We start from the raw sequence: 18,230 nt of genomic DNA, 5'->3' as shown, positions 1-18,230 counted from the left end.
GCTTATTGAGAAGTCATTTCTGTAATTTAGTCATTAGTTTTGTTAGTGGTTTCATTTTGTTTAACACTAAAATAAATAACTTTCTTTTGTGAAGGATTGCACTGTCTATCAAAGCTTCTAAGATTAATTTCCTACGGTAGGTTTTAAGGGTTGTGCATGATTTCTCTCCTGTTTTTATAAGATTTTGAAGGACTCTGTGGCAGAACATTTTTGCTAAAATAATTTTTTTGGTATGCTTACTTGGTACTATATCAAGATTTATAGGAACAGTTTTAAAAGAAGTGTTAGCTGAGTTCTTGTTAATCGTTTTCTGTTTCGTTTTACATTTTGATAGAGGAGGCAACGTTTCTGTACTTGAAGCTTGTTTTGTTTCGCTAAATGACTGTATTACCTGTTTTGTTTGAACTTTTTGTACAAATTGTGCTAGAGATGGATGCTTATTTTGGACACTTCTATTTTCATTTGCTCTACTTCAGCGTTGCTTTCTACGGACTTGATTTTTGATAGGCAGAAGGTATGGGTTGGGGTGTTCTGCAATGTATGTGTGCTGTGTGCATGAAGTGTCTGAGTATGATGATAAAGATGTATGTGATAGTGTGTGATTGTGCATTGGGCAACTACAACTAGTTGGGATGGGTATTCTTGAATTTATGGGCTACTAAACTGGGGTTCAGATGACAGTAGAAAGTAAGCTAGTGGTGAGGAGAAGCACACATAGTAAATCTAATGGTATAGAATTAAAACAGTTGTTTGTTCTATTATATCAAAATTCTAGGGGCTGAGTTATGTCATTTGTGCACCGAAACATGGGGATTTGTGCGCCATTCTGCCTGTAAATCCCTGTTTCACAAATGGGGATTTGTGGACAGAATGGTGCACAATCTCTGTTTTTAGGCGCAGAAATAGCATGAATGAACCCCACAGTGTGTTTGAGTAATAGTAAAAATATTATGGTGGTATTTAACTTACTTTTTTTGTGGAATGAGCAGGTTTCTTCTGAGTTGTTGTTTGTACTTCAAATTCTGCTGCTGCTTTTCAGGAGAGTGGTCTTCAATGCAATAGTAAAGGAAACAAATTAGTAATTTTTTGTGTTTATAGCACTGATGTTAATTTAGACATTGATTTTTATGTTTTTGTAAAAGTATTCTTGTTTGATATCTGAACATACTGTGTGCATGCAATTTTGTCTGACTATGTGCAGTCTTCATATTTTACTTTAAATATGTTAGTTCAACATGCTCTGCAAATGTGTGTGTAAAAAGAAATTAAATAGCAGATAGGTTTGGAAGTGACAGTTGATTATAGCAGATGGGAAAAATACCAGTAAGTTCATTTTATAGGTTATACAAGTTAAAAGTCAGTTATTCTGTTTATATGAATGTATAAGAATTGTACATGTACTATACAGAAAATATGCATACCTGTAGTTTGTGTTCATGCATATGGATATGCATGCAGCTGCAAGTAGAAATCTTGGAGACTTGTACAGTATTTCTTGTAGTAGGTGCTTTCTAATGATATGACACTTGTACTCAGATTAAAAGTACATTTGAAGTGCTGATCTATGATGATGGAGTTAGATGTAGAGGTCTTGGATGTGACTGGTGGATGGTCGTGTGACTGCTTAGCTATATCCAATGAGGGAATGGCACAGAGAGTGAAGTGGAAATGGTAGAAGGGCTGTCCATGTTACGATATGTCCGCGGACATGGCGGTAGTCCGTGGACATCGCGTGTTACATACAGGGATTTTGGGGTGGGTAGGCATGCAAATGAGAATGAGCAGAGCAAGGGATTGGTCAGTAAAGTTTAGTGGGTGTGTTGTGCCAGGAGAGAGTTTGTCAGATACTCTTTTTCCTGAGAGACGAACAGATAGCTATGGCTGTGTGTTTCAGAAAACAGATTGTTTGGATTTTGGGAGACTCGTGGATACATTGGTTGAAGGTGCATGCAGGAAGCTGTGGAGTAGCTGTAGATCTTGGATTCCCACATGTGGAAGTGCACTGGCATGGAGTACGTGGAATGAAGTGGTTGGACTTTCTACCTCTTTGTGCTACTTTTGAGACAGAGCATCACCTAGACAAAATGATAATTCATTGTGGAGGGAATAGTTTAGGACATGTGTCTGGAATGTCTTTGCAATTTGCAATGAAAGAAGGACTTGGGAAGGTCATGGACATGTTTCCAAATTCTCAAGTATTTTTTTCTCGGATTGCGCAGAGACAAATGTGGCTGCGTTCTTCTTCATTTGGGCCACAAATGGAGAAAGCGGGGTGCAATGTCCATAAAGCTGTTTGTGCCTTTCTAAGAGATGTTGGCATGTCCTCTTTTCACAATGAAAATATTATGTTTCGTAGCACATATATTTTTCGCAGAGATGGAGTCCATCTTACTTATGCTGGCAATCAGATTTTTCTGAAAAAATGTACAAAATGCATTGCGACCTTTTTTGGAATTACAGCCATCCATTTTGCAGTAGGTGTTGACCATTTCAAGTTTTTCAAACACAAACAAACACCACCAAAAAGCTCTTTTCAGAGCCACCAGTTCCACCCAGACAAAAGTGCAATGGTTATGATAGGGCAGCACCCCAAAATTTTAGATGTCCGCAAACTGTCCGCAGACTTCTAAAAAATACACAAGGCCCTGCTCCATTTATTTTCCACTTCTATTTTTAAACTGTGAAAGGCGGCTCTGGAAAGAGCCTTTTTTTTTATTTTTGTTGTTGTATATTCTTTTGGTTTTTTACACATGACAAACTAGGAGAGGAGGGGAGGGTAAGGGGGGGACACCAACCACGGGGATAAGAAAGGGCGGGTGGAGAGAGGAAGATGTAGGGTGGGCCTTACTTAGGTAGTGGGCAGGTCTTCTCGTGCTCTGAGACTGTAGTCTCGAAAGCACTACGAAGTCTCTCCCCCTTGTAGAGTACTGCGTCGCAGTACACACACACAACTGTGACCCTCGAAAGGTAAGGGTCATCAGCATTGCAAATGGCCTGTGAGGCAGCTGGAGGAATACGCTGTCCCACAGGAGTGTTCCTTGTGGTTACAGGATGGGAAACGGAGGATGTAGTAGAGGAAGTCAAGCTACCATGAAGGTCCAACCTTGCGAACGGCCCCACCGTGGAACGACCTTAGGTGTCACTTCATAGGAGTCGTACCAAAGCTGTACGAACCAGGCCTCCCACGACTCAGTACCATTTTGCACTGGTTGCAGGTGACTTTGTTCGCACGCACCTTAGGTATGTTAGCATGAATGGTAAATAACTGCCACACCCAAGACTCACAGCGAGTGCTGGTTGTAAGGACTTCCACTACCTCATTCTCGTCATCCTCTTCATCCTCCTCTCCATCCTCACTCCTGTTCCCCTCCTCAGGCCCTTGGGGAGGTGGTGGTGGTGGAGGGGGTGGGGGTCGTGCTGAGGCAGATGTAGCACCAGATGGCAGTAGTGGAGCCATGGATGCCATCAGGTTTCAGAAATAAATCTGGAAAATTGGCAGCAAAAATGCACTGTTTTCTGTAAGATAGGAAGAAACACAATGAGGATGAGCTCTGGGGTGTGGCCTTTTATAGGGGTGCTTGTGCACGCTTCGCGGACACCCGCGCAATCCACGGACAGATTGAACATCAAATAAAGCTTCAAAAAGTCCCAAAAAGTATGTAGAAAGTCAGGATTACTGTCTGGGACTTGTGCTATGGTGATTTATTATTGAAAAATATTGTGGATTGCCTGAAATGGTAGTTTTAAATTGTTCAGGGACATGAACAGTGTCCGCAGTCAGAACACACGCTCAGTGTGGGTGCGGTTACATGATGGCTTCGCGAACATGTCCGCGAAGGGAACGGGTGTCCGCAGGGCACCAAATACACTGAAACTGTTTTGCACATGCGCGTTGGTGTTCTACGGACACTGTTCGGGTCCTGAAGCTAATTAAAGGTGTGACACAAGTGAAACAAACAGTTACGGACAGGCGTTTGTTCTTAGAACAGTTTCAATCCGCTTGCGAACAATACGGACAGGCATAGCGTCCTCAGGACACCCCCATTTTGTTTATTTACAAACATTTCAGGACACTGCGTGTGTTCTTAGAACAGTTTCAACCTGCCTACGAACAGTACGGACAGGTATAGTGTCCTCAGGACACCCCCATTTTGTTTATTTACGACATTTCAGGATTCTGCCTGTGTTCTTAGAACAGTTTCAACTCGCCTGCGAACAATACGGACAGGCATAGCGTCCTGAGGACACCCCATTTTGTTTATTTATGAACATCCCGGGACACTTGATGTGTTCTTAGAACAGTTTCAACCTGCCTATGAACAGCACGGACAGGTCTAGCGTCCTCAGGACACCCCCATTTTGTTTATTTATGAACTTTTTAGGACACCGCGTGTGTTCTGAGAACAGTTTTAACTCGCCTGCGAACAATACGGACAGGCATAGCGTCCTCAGGACACCCCCATTTTGTTTATTTATGAACATCCAGGGACACTTGATGTGTTCTTAGAACAGTGTTCAACTTGCCTATGGACAATACGGACAGGCATAGCATCCTCAGGACACCCCCATTTTGTTTATTTATGAACTTTTCAGGACACTGCATGTGTTCTGAGAACAGTTTCAATCCGCTTGCGAACAATACGGACAGGCATAGCGTCCTCAGGACACCCCCATTTTGTTTATTTATGACATTTCAGGATACTGCCTGTGTTCTTAGAACAGTTTCAACTCACCTGCGAACAATATGGACAGGCATAGCGTCCTGAGGACACCCCCATTTTGTTTATTTATGAACATCCCGGGACACTTGATGTGTTCTTAGAACAGTTTCAACCTGCCTATGGAACAGCACGGACAGGTCTAGCGTCCTCAGGACACCCCCATTTTGTTTATTTATGAACTTTTCAGGACACCGCGTGTGTTCTGAGAACAGTTTCAACTCGCCTGCGAACAATACGGATAGACATAGCGTCCTCAGGACACCCCCATTTTGTTTATTTACGAACATCCCGGGACACTTGATGTGTTCTTAGAACAGTGTTCAACTTGCCTACGGACAATACGGACAGGCATAGCGTCTTCAGGACACCCCCATTTTGTTTATTTATGAACTTTTCAGGACACCGCATGTGTTCTGAGAACAGTTTCAATCCGCTTGCGTACAATACGGACAGGCATAGCGTCCTCAGGATACCCCCATTTTGTTTATTTACGAACATTTCAGGACACCGCGTGTGTTCTTAGAACAGTTTCAACTCGCTTGCGAAAAATACGGACAGGCATAGCGTCCTCAGGACACCCCCCTTTTGTTTATTTACAAAAATTTCAGGACACTGCGTGTGTTCTTAGAACAGTTTCAACTCGCTTGCGAACAATACAGACAGGCATAGCGTCCTCAGGACACCCCCATTTTGTTTATTTACGAACATTTCAGGACACCACTTGTGTTCTCAGGACAGTATCAACCTGCCTACGAACAGCACAGACAGGTATAGCGTCCTCAGGACATCCCCATTTCCTTTATTTACGAACATTTTAGGACACCCATGTTGTCCGCGGACACCAAAACTGGCTTTTAAAAAAAGAAAACACGAAGGAACACCAAAACTGGCTTTTTTAAAAAAAAAAACACAAAGGACTAAATTAACACACACATAACATTTATTTTTCATTATATTATATATATGTACAATTTATGATTGAGAAGGGGTAGCAGAAGCAGACCAAACACAGGGGAATTGGGGTTTTCAAGAGGATGGATAGGAGGAGATGAGGGGGTGGAAATTTCATCAAAATGTTTTTCTATGTGGTGAGGGTTTGGGGATAATTGACTGGGATATGGAGAGGGGGGACAGGCACATGTTGCACAATGGTATCTATTTTTTTCTTTTATATGGTCCTCCACAAAATCTTTCAAAAGGTGGAAATTTGTCATGAGCTTGTTCATTTTTTCTTCCATGCCGTGGAGAGTTTGTTCTAAAGTATCTTGTTGTATATTGTTTTCATTTTTTGTATGACCTGTTAAAAATATATATATATATGTTAAGTGTACATAAAGTAATTATTGTTAATTTGGTTATATAGAGAAGTGTCTACCATTAGTTTCACTATCTTGAGACATTTCACCATGTGGGAAATTCTCCTCAAGCCATTCTAAAGTATTTGACATTTCTGTGAGGAAAACAAATATATATTACTTTTATTGTATTTAATATAGACATTTTAGAAATATATAAGAAAAAAAAGTTTACTTACTAGATTGTGTTAAGTTGTCTTCTCACTGTTTTGTAGATCTGCTGCTGCTCCTAGTTGTGATGTTTCTGTGAGGTAATTATGTTAGAAGCATACCTTTCTTGTTTTGGTATATTCCATTTTTACTATATATGGTATTTAAATGGTTGTTTGATGTGTTAGATATATAAGTTCTAATTCTTATTCATTACTATGTAAAATGTGTTTGTGTGTTGGTTTTTCAACTTGTTCAGTGTTCATATGGTATGATATAACAATTTCAGAGTTCCCTGAGTTTTTGGGTAGTATTGGTGTTGTCTGTGTCCGTCCTCGGACATTCGCACGGTCCGCGGACATCAGAATCACTAGCTAGGGGTTGAGTATGTTCAATGTTGCATGCATATAAAGTAAGGGAATCCTAGTGAACATCTATCAAATTTACACTATGAATATGTATATTCAGTAAAATAAAATTTGATAAAGGGAGGTTATGGTCAAGTTACGCTAATAAAAACCTATGAAATTCAGTAAAAAAACATTGTTAAAGGGACGTTATGGTTGAAAGTAAAACCAAAAAACCCATGAAATTCACCAGTTATGGTAAGCTAAGCAACCATAACTCACGCCACAGTGCACTGCTAACATTAACGCTCAGGACATCAAAGATGGCATCACAAATGTCATTGATGGCATCACTGATGACATCACAAGTGCATTTACTTTTCATGAAAACTCTGTACAAGAGATTCTTATAATGCTGAGCAAAAAGTGTCAAGGATCATTGGAATAAATATCATGAGCTTATTAGTGCACTAAGCAATGCATTGATATAAATAGCATTCTATTCTGAAGTTCAATCCAGTATACTAAGCTACTCATATAGAAACATATGCAGTGTGTGCAGCATACATGATGAAGGTGCAATAGTCATAATCGTGCCATGTTGAATAGTGAAATGAATATCTGCTTTTTTATTAGAGTTTTGTGTACTGTGAAATATGTAATAAGTAGCTAATAAAACCTACTCAATACATAATTGCATTATTACAGACAAAACACAAAGAGACAATAACACATACAAATATGAGTATATGCAGAGAAATGATTGCTCTGTTTCAAAGCTGCTACTTACTGTATGTATGTGTATCACATGATGTGACTGGACTCTAAGGGAAGAAGTGTGAGTACAATATATACAAATATGGTTATTTACAGGAAATTACAGTATGAGAAAGTGCTGATAATCCTAATGAGTATCTTCATGCACAGAAAGGATTATTTTCTTTCAAGCCTGTGTCTTCCGCTATGTATATGTTTCATATCATGTGACTTGAACCTAAGGGAATTATTGTAAGAACTTGATTGAAGGATAAGTCTACAAATATAGTATATTTTCAATTTTTAGTTCTTGACTGTTACTGAACAGAACTATGTGGCCTAGATATGTCAGTAAAGGAAAATAGGGTGAGCCAGACATGTGATATCATCAGTGATGTCATCAATGACATTTGTGATGTCATCTTTGATGTCCTGGGTGTTAATGTTAGCAGTGCACGGTGGCGCGAGTTATGGTTGCTTAGCTTACCATAACTGACGAATTTCAGGGGTTTTTCAGTTTTACTTTGAACCATAACATCCCTTTAACAAAGTTTTTTGTACTGAATTTCATAGGTTTTTAGTAGTGCAACTTAACCATAACGTCCCTTTAACAAAGTTTTTTTACTGAATATATATATATACATATATATAGGTAGTGGCTGTGTAGTTATGGTTAAGTTGCTGAACCCATAGGAAGAGCACTTTTTGGGTGGCTTATAACTTCGCTCCCCCTGGACGAATCCTCACCAATTTTTGGAAAAAAAGTATATTGCCCACTCTTTTTGCTAAGTTTGGTGATGTTTGGTCCCGGGGGGGCAAAGTTACAGGGGAGTCCCTAAATTTCTTTTTTCCAATAGACTGAATGGAGAAAAGATTTCTGTCGCGCCTACAGCCCCAACCGCTGGATGGATTTTCACCAAATTTGTGGCAGGAGTGGCAGCTTGGTCCCAAAAGCATGCTTTTGTAAATTCGGTGAAAATCTGTCCAGTAGTTTTTTTTAAAACTACCGAAAAGTAGGTCTAAAAAAATGAGTGATCTCTATGTCCACTCTGTGGACACACTTCCCTGTTCGCTCCGCAGACAGGACTCAGATTGGATAATCGGCATACGTCATGTCCATGGACACGCAACGTGTTCTCTGATTGGCTGGGATAAAGTGTAAGGTGCATCACATTGTTTCAATGCACTCGCCATATTGGACAGCACGGAAGTGAGCATAAATCCAATTTTGGGGAGTGTGTTGTTGTGTAGGAGTGCTTGGAGGGGGGAATAAGAGATGGGTCAAATGCTGTATTTGTTTAGGTGGCCGGAGGCCTTGATGTGGTTGCGGTGTCGGCGGTCACTGCGGTTGTCCATGGACATATTAAATACGGGGCACCCTACTTGCTATTTTACTTTAGCATGATGTTGGTTTTGGGTTGTTAGTAGAGCATTGATTGTAATTATTTTTAGAATGTTAATTGAAGTGGATAGGTTTTGAGGTGGATGTATTATGTTTTTGGGTTGTGGATATTTGGTAGGTGTTTGATTCTATGGGTGTGTTATGCTGCAGTGGTTGTGGCCAGGTCCTAAGGTCTTGCTGCACCCAAGACTCTAGTCCCTGGCCAAAACCACCGCAGCATAACACACCCATGCTACTAAACATTATGACTGTGGTATGTGGGCTGCTTAGGGGATATATGTTCTCAAAAGTGTGTGTACTGTTTCATTTGTTTGGGCTGTATGTAGAGTTTTGGTCAGGCCACGCATTCAAGATTGTTGGGTTTGGCAACAAGCACTGCTGCAAGAGCTACCCATGGAAGCAAACATTTTGGATTGTGGTATATGGGTAGATGTTTGCTTGAATGGGTGTGGTGTTTGTGAGTCCATTCATGATATACTTACTGTGTGTTTGTGGTTGTATGTAAGTTCTTTCATGACATGGGTAATTGGAGCAGACATTATTTTTCAATCCCTGTGATAAAAGAAAAGATCATATATTAGTGTAGGTAGTTCATACTGAGTTATTGCATTGCACAATAGACATTTCTGTATTTTGTTGACCCTCATAGTTAGTACTTTAGAAGTGCCATAGTTCAAACCAGTGTACTGTGCAATTTGCTCGGTTCCTGTGTTTGTTTATTAAATCATTGGGTCTGTGGGAAAGAAATCCATGCTGGATTAAAAAAAAAAAAAACCTTTCTACGTTGTGGTTCTATATATTTATTTCATTGATTTCAGTAGGAGGAATTGAATAGGTGTATGGTTTTGTTTTGGAAGTTGTGGTAGTATTGTTGCAATTAGTAGTTGGTGTATTATATGTGTGTATTTCTTTCTCCATTTTAGTGGTATTCATCTATCTGCTGTTTTGTTGCAGATTTTTGGGGCAGCTAGATACATGTTGGCATATTCTGTTTATTTCTTGTTTCATGCTATACATCTATATGTTGGCTTGTTGCAGATTTCTGGGACAGTTAGATACGTGTTGGTGTATTCTAACTGTATATTTCTTGTTTGATTTTAGTGGTATTTATCGGTTTGCTTGTTGCAGAATTTTAGGGCAGTTAGATACCTGTTGGTGTATTCTAACTGTTTATTTCATTCACATTTTAGTGGTATACAGTTATCTGTTTACTTGTTGCAGAATCTTGGGGCAGATAGAAACCTGTGGGCGTATTGTAACAGTACATAGTTTTGACGTTTAAGTTTTGTTAATGTTCATGTACAGATTAGTTTTTAAACTTTGGTTGTAAGAATATTAAATAAGCATTTACAAGATTTGCTGATAATCTCTGTTTTAGAGTAATGGTAGTATAATTACATTCCAACCAGTCACATTTCTTTTTTATATATGTAGTGTAGTGACCTGCATTGGTTGTGGCTCCTGCATGGTAGACTATTCCCAATGTTGTGAAGGTTTTCTTACCAAGTGATACTTGACCATGTGTGAATCCAGTCAGCTTGCAGTTGTTTTTGGTACCATCTGCATTGTAATGTAAAAGCATTACTATTACATATTCAGTGTGTGACTGTATTTATAAGCTGGAGTGATTATCTGAATTACAGGTAGCACATAATCTGCTATGGTTTGCATTTTGTACAAGTTCCTGAAATGGAATGGATTCAAGGTTAGGTATGGATACATAGACGAAGCATTCATTAGGAACTTCTTCTTGTACTACATGCCTGCAAAGAGTGCATGTATGTTTCAACATGTATGAAATCTGAAAGATTTCATTTATAGGTATGTTTTTGTTTTCTAGTACTTGCAGCAACTACATTAGAAATTATTGTGGATCTTCCTGTGAGTTTAGAGTGAATTTGACCATTCCAGCACATTAGTCCAATTCCTGTCTTATTCCATGAACCCTGTAAGTGTTGTCAGGATTGTTGGTTGCATTTCTACGAAGGAATAACATTTGCAAACACAATTGGTCTGTACCATGTAAGTAAATGTTGTCAATAATTGGTGGCAATTGCAACAGAATATTTATTGCTAATATGCGTAGCAATTTACACCAGATGTATTTGAAAATTTGAATGGACCTGACAGTTCTGTGTCCAAGTCATTTGTTCAGAGTATTGTTGCTTCTTTGAAGAGGTAGTTGAGTTACTTTGAGCAGTAGATCCTTCTTTTGTTGTGGTGCTTGATGAAGTATTAGCTTCTTTCAATTTCTTTGAAGGAATTGCATTGAAATCCTGCATAGTTTGAGTCTGAAGTAGTTTTCTTTTACAACATTTGCTTTTTGCGGAACAGGATAGGTTTTTAAATGGGAGGTATAGAGTGAACGAAGTCTATTGTATTCTAGAATGCAAGGAATAGCAGCATTTACTTTACATGCATCAAAGTTGATTAGAAATAGTCCATCAAGTGTACATAAGCATGATAGTGCTACATAGCTCATGCCTTCTTTAAAGACTGTGCTACCAATATCTATGATTGATTTATCTAGGGTAAGACTTTGTGATTTGTGAATGGTGACTGCATATGCTAGAGTTAGAGAAAACGGTTCTCTGCGTACACACATGTCTTTGAAAAGAAGGAAACAGGCTGTTGAGCATCCTATCCTTTTAACTTCAGATAGTTTGTCAAAGAGAATATTGACAAATTGAATGTTGTCACGTGTGTATGTTTGAAAGCCAACAACTGTACCAAGTGCTCCATTAACTAGTCCTTGCTCCATGTCAAGGTTATGTTTAAGCATTACTCTACAGTTTAAAGATCATTTTAATATTTTCTCCAAACCAGCTGTGTTAGAGATAGAGTTTTCTAAGGTGTTAAGCCTTGTTGTGGCTTGTTGACACATGGGTAGTGTTATACCATGTACGTCCAGTTTGTCTGTGGAGCCAATTTGAACTACTGGCTGAAATTCTATTTTTAACATTGTTTCATAAAATTTTGAACAGCTTACAAGAGTTGGCATCAAGGACATACAATTGACATTTTTGTGTGCTAATTGTTCCATGACATCAGTAGCACATGAGTTATGTCCATATAGTGCATGGATGTGCCTGGTTTTTAATATAGATTGTGCTTCTTGAGATAGTACACCAACTCTAATACTTTTAGAAATGTTGGCATATGTGAGGTCTGCAGACTGACACATGTTTTCAGTTGATTCTCTGTATTGAAAATGTTGCCAAAGGTTGACATTTCTAATTCTACCAAGAATTTTACGGCACTGTTTGTGCCCTAAGATTTTAAAAATAGGTTCACCTTTCACTGGTGTTAATTGAAGAAGATCTCTGAAAAAAATTATGTGTTTTCCTCCAAAGAGCTCTTTGTAGTCTGTTTTGAGGACCTCTTGTAATCTGAGGTGAATCAAAGCCAACATTAGGTTGGGGACCCTGCTCACCTCATCTATTAGCAGCATTTTCATTTGTTTGAAAACTCTGCATAGTTCCATTGCAGCTTCTGGAGAAAGTTTGAAGTATTCTCATTTTTTTGGTGTTCTACTGGAAGGAGTAGTAATCGTTGTAAAGTGACACCGCCTATGTTGTAGGCAGCTAAACCTGTGAGGGCAGTTACAACAGCTGACAGTTTGTTGTTTCTCAATTGTTGGAGGAACTTGCTGATGATTCTGATTAAGAATGCTTTGCCTGAACCAGCTTGACCACTCACGTATAATAGTATAAGTTTGTAGTCTTGGCAGGTACAGTTTTTACTTTCATGTTGCACACCATGTTCAATTTGTTTTGTTACTTCTTGGAAAATCTTAAACTGCTCATTGCTTAGTTGTGATTTCAGTACAACAAAGTCTTCTGTAGATTGCTCATACTGACACATGGTGTTTTCAACTTCTGTCATGGCTAATTCTGCCTCATTTGCTATGAGTGGCTGTCCAAGTGGTTCTTGGCTTCCAGTTACAGAAGGTTAACTACTGTCAGGAGTGTCCACATCTAGGTGTGCCTGGAGTTCTTCTTTGTGTTGCTGTGCATTGTGCAACATTGTTTGGTACTGTGCAAAGTTAACATCTGTTATAGTGCTTTCATTTGCTTTGAAAGTGTCTTCATAGGAGTCATAGGTATCTAGTAACTCTTCTTCTTTTCTCCATGGTTGAAAAAGTTGTAGCAGGGACATGTAATACAGTTCTTTATGTTGAGGAGTTTTTAAAGACAATTTGATATGATTGATTAAGCTCTGTTTGGTAAGTTTCACTAAGCTGCCTTCACAGTTTGCTACTCTGTATCTACCTTTCTTTTCATCTGGTTTAATACTATTTTTGTATGTGAAATTTTGGGCTACGTGGTGTACACACATGGTTTCCGATGTGGTACTCCTGTTTGGGTAGTATGTGTCTAGTAAATTGTTTTTCAACATGTCTTGGCTGTTGTGATAATTTTTGGCTATTGTTTCTATGTCCTCCTATGATTTGAGAACTCTTTTTCTAGATTTATCAGGATCAAGACTTAGCCATACTATATTTTCAGATTTTCGATTCAAGGCAGTACCGGTTAAACGGTCTGCACCTTCATAGCAGCCACATTCTCTATGGGACAGCATGTTTATGCCTAAACTGTACAATTTCGGTGATAGTGTTTTGTCAGATGATATGTCATCCCAGAGGTCTTGGAGCTCTGTTTTTACTGCTTTGGTTAAGTAGGCTGGGACATATTGTGCAACTGCAGTGGAATTGTCTGCAATGTACTGCACATCTATGTTTGCATTTCATAGGAGGGCAATGATTGCATTGTAATCATTGATGTAGATTGATGATTCTTCTGTTCTTTTTATGCAATATGTTTTATTAGGTGATTTACCTTTGACACTATGTCTAACTGAAGACATGAAGTTGTTTACTTGACCTGTTGTTGAAACTGCGCTAGGGAAACCAAAGCAGCATTTGGTGTAGTATTTCCCCTTGTTTTTATATTTGCGATGACAATGTTTCCCACATTTGTGTCTTTGAAATTGTAAAATGTGTGCCTGAAGGTCACTATGTGTTGTTTGTGAAGGGATTTCACAAGTGACATATTTTTGGATAATCTGTAAAACAGTGGCATCAATGTCCTGACCAAATTTAGGAGCATCTTTAAACCACAAAAGCATATGAATGGGTGGTGCTCCTCTGGATTGGTATTCTTTTCTCCAAAAGAAGTGTTGCACTTCTCCGAGGGGAGGAATAGTTTTATTACAAATGAAGTGTAGCATAGCAATGAAGCGATGATGGAAATATCTTGATATATTTACAGGATCTAGAGAGCAGAGTTCTCCTGGTGTTATTATTTCTATGTTTGTTTTGTTTTAGTTTGCTATGCGTGGGAAGTCGTGTAAATCTTCCCTTGCATATTCTGCACAAATTAATGTCACAAACCAAGTGGGTGGCCCAAGGTTTCTTATCATACAACGTACATCTCTGTTACGTCGGAACTAGTATTCTTTTGTACCATGCATGTTTGCTAAAAGATTTGTAATGCTTGACTGTAAAACCTTATCTTTTTCTTGCACTTATTGTAGTAATTGCATAGCTGACATATTTTGAAAATGAGTACCTGATTTTAATGTGTGTGCGTAGCATAGAGTTGCTAGTTCACTTTCAAAGAGAAGGTGGAATATGAATTCCAAGTTTTGTCTGAATCTGGGGTCTTCAGAATACATTTGTAAAGAGCAGTATTATGATGCTGTTATTTGTGTGGGTCTATCATCATACCTTCCTCCTTTTCCAGTAGGAAAGAGTAGAGGAAAGGTACGTGCTTCTATACTTTTTTCCCATATGCTGATTGGATATCCTTTGGCTTGTTGCATTTGGTATTTTTCCAGTGCATCATCTATGATGTCTTTAGAGTGTAATGGATGAATTGTATAATGGTCTCAAATATTGGATTCTGTAGCAGGGTCTAGAAATTGACATTGACCAGTTTCTAATGACTCTGGAATTATTTCAGTGGTTTCCCTCAGGTTTTCTTCAATATACATTTCTTTGTAGTATTCATTGTTGTCTTATAGATATTGCAGGGCTTGTCTAACTTTATGTAAATCCACAAGTTGTCGCCAAATTTCTTTGTCTTTTGTAGGTACGCCATTTACTAAGATAATTAAAGATTGATCTATTGGACGTTGCACTCCCAGAGTGTGTACATTTTCTTTGAGATGTAATGGCAAATAAACTACTTTGCCACGCATGCCTTTCACTAATTCAGAGAGAGGTAATGTTGCTGTTTTTGTTTGAAGGCTTATTATTGATTGAAATGGGTGCACGGTTTGAATTATGATGGTCTCATATATGTTGAGTTGTTGCAGGGGTTTTGGTAGTGGGAATAATTCCAAGGTATTTGTGATAGCACGTGAAGGTGTTTGGTTGTTGCCAAGTTTTGCAGTGCAGTAACTGCAAAGTATTAAGGGGGTCAGTGATTTCGTATTTGTTTTCTGCTATAGTATAGAGAGCTAATTGAACCATTTGGAATCTTCATTGTCTTCTATTATGTACGCTATGTCTACAGTTTTTATAAGTGGTTTTCACTTCCAAAATATTTTCTTTGGATATGCTGTATTTCTTTGAGTAGTTGTTTGTCTGTACCATGTAGAAGATTGTTATTTAAATTGACTAGTGCTAAAGCAGGACTTTTGGCGTAGTACAGATTATGAACCACATTTCTTATAGTTGAATGATGTGTTGATATCATTTTGATATGATGGGAGGTGCTTTTGCAAATAGGTCCAGAAATGCAGTCTATTAAATGTCCTTGTAGTCCTGTGTATTTGCGCACTGGAGAGGCATCCATATTTTGTAGTAGTTTCATTTTGAATTTGTCTTTGCCTTTCACATACTGATTGAGGAACTGGTGTAAAGATTTGAAAGATTTTTTGGCAATGTTACACATTGGTGTGCACAGCCATTTGTAGACTGGACGTATTGGGTCAGTGGAATGGAGAGGTGATACTGACTATTCTGGGTATATTTTTGTGAGCAGTGTTTCTTGTTCCATAATGGTATTATTAAGTTTTTCATAACCTCATCCGCTGCTATGTATGGCAATTGAGTATGTTTGCTTTTGTTTGTATTCTTCTTCATTGAAATATGGTTCTGTGCTTGTGGTGTGACTCCTTTCACCTCCACAGATGTCTGAGAAGCTATTTTTGTTTGTATTCTGTTTTTTGTGAAGTCTGTTTTGTAGTTTAGTACTTAGTTTTGTTAGTGGTTTCATTCTGTTTAAAACCAAAATAAATAATTTCCTTTAGAGAAGTATTGCACTGTCTATGAGAGCTTAGAATTAATTTTCTACGGTAGGTTTTAAGGGTTGTGCGTGATTTATCTCCTGTTTTTATAAGGTTCTGAAGGACTCTGTGGTGGGACATTTTTTGTACATTTATTTTTTGTATGCATACTTCCCACTACATCAAGATTTGTAGGTACAGTGTTAGGAGTAGTGGTAGCTGAAGTCTGGTTAATCACTTTTTGTTTTGCTTTACATTTTGAAAAAGAAGGCAATGTTTCTGTACTGGAAGCTTGTTTTGTTTTCCTTAATGACTGTATTACCTGTTTTGTTTGAACTTTTTGTACACATTCTGCTAGAGGTGGATGCTTATTTTGGAGAGTTTTATTTTGAATTTGTTTACTTCTGCGTTGCTTTCTACAGAGTTTCTTTTTGGTAGGCATTCTTTGGGGTCTGTTGGAGAACAAAAGAAAATGTGGTTTGGGCTGTTGTGCAGTGTATGTGTGCTTTTTGCATGAGTGTCTGAGTATGATGGTAAGGATGTATGTGGAGGTGTGCGATTGTGCTATGAGCAGCTACATCAGGTTGGGAAGGCTATTCTTGTATTTGTGTGTTACTATACTGGTGTTCAGATGACAATACAAAGTATGCAGCTCGTGAGGGGAAGCATAATACTAAATCTAATGTTACAGGGTTAATACAATTGTTTGTTCTACAATGCTAGAATTCTACTGTGTTTGAGTAACAGTTAGAACATTATAGCAGTATTGCACTTGCTTTTCTGTATGGAAAGAGTAGGTTTCCTCTGAATTCTTGTTCATACTTCAGACCCTGCTGCTTTTCAGGAGAGTGGTCTTCACTGCAATTGTAAAAGAAGCAAGTTAGTAAATATGTGTGTTAATAGCGCTGTTGTTTATGTAGACATTGATTTCTTTGTTTTACAGTACTAGTGCTTTCTGATAACTGAGCATAGTATGTACATGCGCTTTCATTTGCCTATGTGCATCCTATATATTTTTAGAATCTATTAGTTGACTGTGCTTTACTAATCAGTACAATAGTAAGCACACAGAGTACACTTGGCTTTTTAAGGCAGCGTTATTGGATGTTAGGAGATAGAAGAAATAATCATATGCTTTTTTTCTATTTTTACAGGGTAAATGGGAGGAACCGTACAGAAAAGCATGCAATGTATGCATTTGTGAAGGTGTGGGAAATAAAGCAGAAGGATTTGATGTGGAGGCAGTTGTGTTGTTTCAGCTGGGAGCCTTTTAAATGATATTGCTTATCTGTGTGCATGAATAAAGATGCATCTATGGATCCTGGTTGTGTGTCATTTTATAACACACTACAGAGCCTTTTTCCACAATTATACTGTTATTTCTCTCATTGTTTAACATGCAATGACACTTTCTTAGAAAGCTACGTGTGTAAATAAAAATTTGGAGAGCAGACAGGTTTACATGTGACACTTGATCATATCAGATGGGAGAAATGACAGTAAGTTTGTTTTACAGGTTATACAGGGTAAGTGGCAGTTACTCTGTTTATATGCATTCATACAAGAGCTGTACATGTACTGTGCAGAAAATATTCATACCTGTAGTTTGTGTTCATGCACGTGGATGTGCATGAATTTGCAAGTAGACATATTGGGGAGTATTGCTGTAGGTCCTTTGCAGTCACAGCCCAATTGTACTGAGAGTGATCATTAGTACATCTAAAGTGCTGATCTGTGATGATGGAGTTAGATGTAGAGTTCTTGCATGTGACTGGTTGATGGTTGCGTGACTGCTTAACAGTAGCCAATGAGGAAATGTGCAGAGAGTGAAGTGGAAAGGGTAGAAGGGCTGCCCCATTGTTACATGCCCCGCGGACACCGTGCCACATCTGGGGTTAGCCAATGAGGTGTTGAGGTTCTGCTTTGTTTTGAGAGAGGTTGTGTTTAGTGAAGATGGCAGAGGTGGAGAAAGTCAGCGTGTTGGTGCTTGGAGATATGTTTGTGCATGGTTTGGAGCAGTATGCAAAATGTAGTAATGTGGCAAAACATTTTGATGTAAAAGGAGTGGAGGTGGTGTGGAGCACTGTGCCTGGTTTAAATTTGCAGGCTATTGTACAATTTTGTGAAGATATGGGCAGGGTGAACAGTCCACATGTGGTTGTTCTACACTGTGGTGCTTTGCATTTGGGCTATGTCAGTGCCCCTACTTTGTTGGAAGATCTGCAAAACTTGGTTCAGGAAGTAATGAAACTACTTCCAAATGACA

The 18,230-nt window shown here is 38.6% G+C and overlaps 1 protein-coding gene across 1 annotated transcript in view; it reads left to right on the top strand.

Annotated features, from left to right (window-relative positions):
* The window catches only part of POU3F3 (POU class 3 homeobox 3), a 171,447-nt gene extending 154,200 nt beyond the window's left edge, over window positions 1–17,247 (top strand). The window contains exon 3 of the transcript XR_011283552.1: window positions 17,119–17,247. The gene's annotated coding sequence lies outside the window, so the exon portion shown is untranslated. The remainder of the gene's footprint in view (window positions 1–17,118) is intronic.
* The last annotated feature ends 983 nt before the right edge of the window (window positions 17,248–18,230 follow it).

Source organism: Ambystoma mexicanum, chromosome 7p (assembly GCF_040938575.1).
Source record: "Ambystoma mexicanum isolate Mex_15411 chromosome 7p, UKY_AmexF1_1, whole genome shotgun sequence".
NCBI lineage: Eukaryota > Metazoa > Chordata > Amphibia > Caudata > Ambystomatidae > Ambystoma > Ambystoma mexicanum.
This window is presented reverse-complemented; position numbering and strand designations above follow the sequence as displayed.